At 44.3% G+C, this 6,783-nt stretch overlaps 1 pseudogene; it reads right to left on the reverse strand.

Annotated features, from left to right (window-relative positions):
* Nucleotides 1–3,281: 3,281 nt before the first annotated feature.
* Nucleotides 3,282–4,445, reverse strand: LOC125537497 (annotated as a pseudogene).
* Nucleotides 4,446–6,783: the final 2,338 nt, after the last annotated feature.

A 6,783-nucleotide genomic window follows, 5' to 3' on the forward strand; every position in this document is an offset into this window, starting at 1 on the left:
GATCTTAAGCTTATTACTAAACATGCTTCCATGGTTACAACTCAAGTAGACAAGTACTTAAGGCTCAAGATGATTTGCTTAGTGAGTTGAATAATAAGAATAATGATAACCTAGGAACCGTTGTATCCTGAGGGCCATCTTAAGAGAATTGAGAAGGATTCGCAGAGAACTAATACTGATGCACCTAGTCCTCGTACTAATAGGAAAAGGAAAACTGATAGGACTTTGCATGCTTCTAGTGAACCTGTTATAGACACATCTGAGAATCCCAATGATATTTCTATTTCTGATGCTGACACAATCTGGTAATGAACATCAACCTAGTGCTAATGTTAATGATGATGTTCATGTTGGTGCTCAACCTAGTAATGATAATGATGTAGAGACTAAACCCGTTGTTGATCTTGATAACCCACAATCAAAGAATCAACGTTATGATAAGAGAGACTTTGTTGCTAGGAGCCATGGTAAAGAAAGAGAACCATGGGGTCAGAAACCCATGCCCTTTCATCCTAAGCCATCCAAGAAAAATGATGATGAGGATTTTGAGCGCTTTGCTGAAATGATTAGACCTATCTTTTTGCGTATGCATTTGACTGATATGCTCAAAATGCCTCCCTATGCTAAGTACATGAAATAAATTGTTACTAATAAAAGAAAGATACCGGAAGATGAGATGTCCACCATGTTTGCTAATTACACTTTTAAGGGTGGAATACCAAAGAAACTTGAAGATCTAGGAGTACCAACTATACCATGCTCCATTAAAAGAAACTATGTTAAAACTGCCTTATGTGATCTTGGAGCCGGTGTTAGTATTATGCCTTTCTCTTTGTATCGTAGACTTGAATTGAATAAGTTGACACCTACTGAAATTTCTTTGCAAATGGTTGATAAACCAACTGCTATACCCATCAATATTTGTGAGGACGTGCCTGTTGTGGTTGCGAACATTACTATCTTAACGGACTTTGTTATTCTTGATATTACCGAGAACGACAGTATGTCGATCATTCTTGGTAGACCCTTTTTGAATACTGCAGGGACTGTTATTGATTGCAACAATGGCAATGTCACTTTTCATGTTAATGATAATGAGCATACGGTACACTTTTCGAAGAAACAACCTCATTTTCATAGTATCAATTCTATTAGAATTTTTTGAACTATTACTATTAGAGATTTTGAATTCCGTCTTTCTACTACCAAAAAGAAATATGATATTCTTATTGTTGGGGACATGCATATCCCCGTTGAGGTAACCTAGTGTTATTCGAAAGTTCTCTGGTTTCATGTCACTCGAAAGATGTTTAGTAATAAGACTTGACCAACATTTTTAATGGATTCCTTTTGATGGGCATGAGATGGATGAATTTAGAAGGCACAACTCTCTGTACCCATCTTTTACTTTCTGTTATTTAGTTTAAATAAAGCAAAAATAGTATTTTCTGTGTGTTTTCTGAATTATCCATGCAATAAAAAAATGTCCCAAAAATAAAAGTTCTGTAAATGCCCTGAAAATTTGATATGATTTTTTATATGATTTTTATATAATATTTAAGAATTTCTGGTGCAAAGAACACACCAGGGGGCCTCACCAGTTGGCCACAAGGGTGGAGGGCGCGCCCACCCCCCTGGGGTGCGCCCCCTGGCCTAGTGTTTCTTTCTACTTAATACATGTAATGAAGACTGCTCCAACTTGTTTATATGTTTCAGAGAAAATCAGCGGACTGGTTTCGATCCAAATAGGTCATGAGCATGAGACTGATCTTGTTTGCATAGAGTAATGATTATGAAGCTGTATACATTCGATAAAGCAAGCAACAAAATGTAAATAGTAATGTCATTTTTTTGAGAATAATGTAATATTAATAATTTTGAGTGATGGTATATCAGTGATATCTGGATGTGGATATGAATGTGGAATGACACCGGTGTTACTTTAGAGTCAGGATCATATTGGCAAAAACGTTTCGCAACCCTTGTGGTGGTATTTGCGACATGGTTAATAATATCCCGTGGTAAATGATATCAACTGAGTTCAGCTCATGTGGATGTCGTTTTCTGCTATTTCATGTCGATGAGTCTCACTCTGGAAGGAATTTTATTGCTTGGTGCCGTACATTTTCTTCTGAAATGTGTATGCAAACTCTCATATTTAAGCAGTACATGCCTTGTAAGTTGTAATGAAGAAAACTTTGCACAGGTATAATCTATACTAAAACTTGAGATTGCAGTTTAACAGAGAGAACTTATGTGTTTTGCATTTGACCACACTTTTTTTTGCCTGGATATTTGACCATTCATTATTGCAGTTTTTTTTTTCTTTCCTCTAGAATAGACAGACGCATTTGCATTAAGAAGTGGTAAAGAAGTCGGGTACAACGGCTTTCGACCATTACAATGCTAATCTCTAGGATTAGCAGCCACACGCCACACGTATTACGATGCAAGCTAATTCACCAAGTTTGCAGACTTTTGCAGTGACCAAGATGTGTCGATCATGGATCATGTCGCTGTTTTTTCTCAACAAATAACACATACCCTCCCCCCCCCCCCCCCCCCCCCCCACACACACACACACAAAAAATATACTATATGTACAATCATATAAAAAGAATTTGAAGTTCAGAAGTTTGCAGATATGTCTCTAGCTATTTTTTCTCAAGAAATAACATATACCCACACACATGTATAATAATCATAAAAAGAATTCGGAGTTAAAAAGTATAGTTTTGCATAATTTCCCATGTCCAGAACAACTTTATCACGGCCAGTCATGAGCTGCCTTCTCACGCGCCGCTAAATCTCCAGCCCCAGCACAACTTGCATGTAATAGTATTATACATATGTGAGGATTGTGTATAGCAGTGATGTGGAAGTGTTACTTTAGAGTTGGGATCACAAGACTCGCTGTGGTTCTTGCGTCGATCTCTTTTGCTTTCTGCTATTTTTTGTCTATAATACTTGCTCTGGAGGGAGTTCATTGCATTGTTTGGTGCCTTACATTTTCTTCTGAAATGTGTATGCAAGGTCTGAGATTTGAGCTATACATGCCTATAATGAAGAAAACTTTGCATAAGAAAAATCTGTACTCAAACTTGATTCTGCAGTTTGATAGAGAAAATATGTGTTTTGCATTTGAGATTTGACCACACACGCATACATTAGTGGCAGACTTTTGAAGTAAATAAGATGTCTCGATCATTCATGTCTCTATTTTTTCTCAAGAAATAACATAAACCCACACACAAAATTACACTACTAAGTTATATGTGTAATCATAAAAATAATTCGAAGTTCAGAATTTCCCCCGCCCGGCTGAATGGCCAGCTGACGGTGGCCGGCGGGTGAGCTGCCTTCTCACGCGCCGCTAAATCTCCTCCCGCCAGGAAGCGTTGCATCCGCTCGGAGTCCGTGGCCTTGACTCCAATGCCTGGACAGCCGGAACCACCGTGTCTTCGACGAGCTCCGCGTACGGTGACATGGCCGACCCGTCGTCCAGTGTGTTCCTTAGGACGACGAACACGTCCAGCCACATGGCCGGGTCCCAAAGGGGCTGCCACCTTTGGAGCACCGGGCCAACGAGTGGCGCCACGAGCACGCCCGCCGTGTTTGTGAGGCAGTACGTCTGGTACTCCTCCGGGAACTTCTTCAGCCTTATGAATTCCAAGATGAGGTCGCCCGCCGTCAGCTCTCCCGATGCATTTTTGTCGTGCACCAGCGCCACGACCTTGATGATCACCTCCGCCGCGTCCACCACCATATGCTCGCCGTCGTCCAGGGCACCAACTTGCAGCTCCCGCACTTCAGCGAGACAGTGATGATTTTCTCGCAGAACTCCAGGCCTTGCTGCCACGATCCGTCAGCGTCGCCCATCTCCCAGTCGTTGTAGACCGCTCGAGAGATTTCGTCCGCGCACTGGTCAGCTCCCCATTTGGTCGGCAAGGTTTCCGGGACCTTGTTGGGAAGTCCGTTGTCGTATGATCCTTCTCCCTCGGCGCCGAGCCGCCAACCGTGCCGAAACCAGCGCTCTCTGGCCGCTTTACCACCTTCACAGGAGATGTGATGCCCTGGCCGTGCATGCCGAGGCCAGAGCCGGACCCGACCTCATAGTTCATGCGCCTCATCATATTTACCACCGTTGTGTTGTTGAAAACCGGGCTCTCAACAACAGGCTGGGGCTTCCATGTCGTTGCCGGATCGTAGTGCTGCCTAGTGTAGCGTTGGTGATGGTGTTGAGGAGAGGACGGACCTGCAGAGCTAGCGGCGACGAATAGGACGCGTCCGAAGAGGAAATCGCCGGGGCCGCGTGGACGCTTGTGCTGGGGCGACGGACGGCTGCCCGAACCGCCGGACTTAGAGCCCGTGCGGTCGTCGTGGCGGTAGGTGGAGCCGCCGCTCTCCATGACGTTGCTCGACTCATCAGCGCCAGCGGAGGCCATGAGCACGTAAGTAGGATTTCTTCGCGGGTGGAGAATGAAGATTGGAGAGGGAAAGACTGGTGAAACCGTCAAGGAGACTAGGAGAGTGTGTGGTGCATTTCCCCGTCGACATTGCTGCCCTTATATAGGAAGTCAGGAACAAAGCTTGTTTGGTAACCTTCAACTGTAAGGAGGCCCCACTATGTTACATGCGGAAAGAAACGCAACGAGTTTGGAAACCTTTAAACGCTAGGGTTAAGGAGGCGCCATATGTTACCATATACTAATGCAGAAAGAAGCACACAAGCGAATGTGTATGTGTAAGCACGAACGAAATATCAATTTCGATTGACGCTCCAGAATTGCGCGCGCGTAGTATTTGTATCTATCGTGTTTGAATTAGACCGTGTTCAAGGGCTTCCTTGTTCGAATACAATGCATTTTCCCGCTACTGAACATGATGTATAACTGAATATCCGGCGCAATTCCATCACTTGCATGACTTATGAAACCATGCCCTTTGGACATATATAATGCTTATAGTATAAACGTATGCTCCGAAGATCGAATACAATTGTACATTCATCCTACTTCATGTTCTTTTTTTCTACACTTATTCCTTTGGAGCATCTCCAATAGGTGGCCTATAATAGGGCACCAAAATGTCACTCAAGTAAATTTTGCAACACACAAAACTATTTTAAACAACAACAAGGACTTCCAACTTTAGTAGATGCCCTAAAAATAAATTATTGTTGTTGAAAGCATATTGCATACATGAATTCAAACAAACATCCAAACGTTAGATTTAAACCTTAAACACAAAACTTCACCATAATACTTGATCAAACATAAAAGATCACTACTACTCTACTCGTCCAACACATAGTCGGTGTCGATTGAGTCCCAATATGCCTGGGTCTCCTCTTGATCAGAGGTGGACTCCTCCTCTGACGATGCCGAAAGGTTGACCACCATCGATGGTCCAGACTCGTCCTCCTTCTTCACCTCCTTCTTCGCGTGGTATCGCTTCTAGAAGATTTCCACGAGTAAAATGCACAGAACCACCACTTTCGTGTCATAGCTCTCAGAAACCACCACTTTACAAAACATGACACTATGCACCACACCGGATAATTGACATTGGCAAAAAACATTGAACCATTTTCTAAGCGCGTTTTGATGTGGCCGACCGAAGATGACAGCGGTGGAAGGCGCGCCTCTAACGGCCATTAATTGTCGTATTTGTTTCGCTCGAGACGAAGCTGTTGGGCTGGGTTGGGCGATGTTTGCTGGGCTGGGCGCGTTCGATCGTTTGCTAGGCTTGGTCGGGCGCGTTTGATAATTTCTATTTACTGGGCTGCTGGGTCGTGCTCTGCTTGTTCGATTCTTCTCAGGAAAAAAACACAAAGGTAGTTCGATCGATTGACTGCGCCTGTTCGGTTTCTCCAGAAAACCCCAGTCTCCACACATACAATGCATTCATTCACATTCACCCTCCTTCCACAGATAACCACCACTCTCCATCGCTCCTCTCCATCCAACTTCCTCGTTCCCACCCAAACCAAAGAAACCCTCTATCGCGCCATGGTATTTGGCCTCGGATGGGACCAGGCACTGCAGGAGAACTTCGACGGCGATAAAACCACGCTCTCCTATGCGGTCGAGGTGAGCACCTAGTACAACAGCATTGCAATCCTCAAAAATCATGCACGTGCAGTGAGTGCGGCCGCCAACCATGCATGAGCAGTACGCCTAATTGCCAAACCTCCGCCGCCCACTGATTGAGAACCTCGTATGGGCGATGGGGGAGGCTAGGGATTCCCTGGATCCATAATAGAGGGCACGCTGGTACATGTACGAGAACCGCGACCAACTGCGCGTGGACTACGAGCTCGACAGGGTGGTGCCAGTGCTACCCATCGTTCTGATGGAGATGGAGCCACCGCAGATGGAGCAGTAGGTGCAGGTGGAGGTGTTGTAGATGGAGAAGCAGTAGATGGAGGTCGAGACAGGCACAAGCAATAGGAGGAGTGAAAGGATCGAGAAGAGGTATCTAGTGGGGGGTGATTAGACACTAAGTGCTAAAAGTTGCAGTTTTTTATTTTCTTAAGTTGAAGTGGAGTTTAGGCACAAGTTTAACAAACACAATACATATCAAGCAAGCATGCAAAGAGTATATGAGCAACGGAAAGTAAAGCATGCAACTTGCAAGGATGTAAGGAGAAGGGTTTGGAATATTCAAACGCAATTGGAGACACGGATGTTTTTGTCGTGGTTCCGAATGGTGGTGCTATCGTACATCCACGTTGATGGAGACTTCAACCCACGAAGGGTAACGGTTGTGTGAGTCCACGGA

This window comes from Triticum urartu, chromosome 2 (genome assembly GCF_003073215.2).
Source record: "Triticum urartu cultivar G1812 chromosome 2, Tu2.1, whole genome shotgun sequence".
NCBI lineage: Eukaryota > Viridiplantae > Streptophyta > Magnoliopsida > Poales > Poaceae > Triticum > Triticum urartu.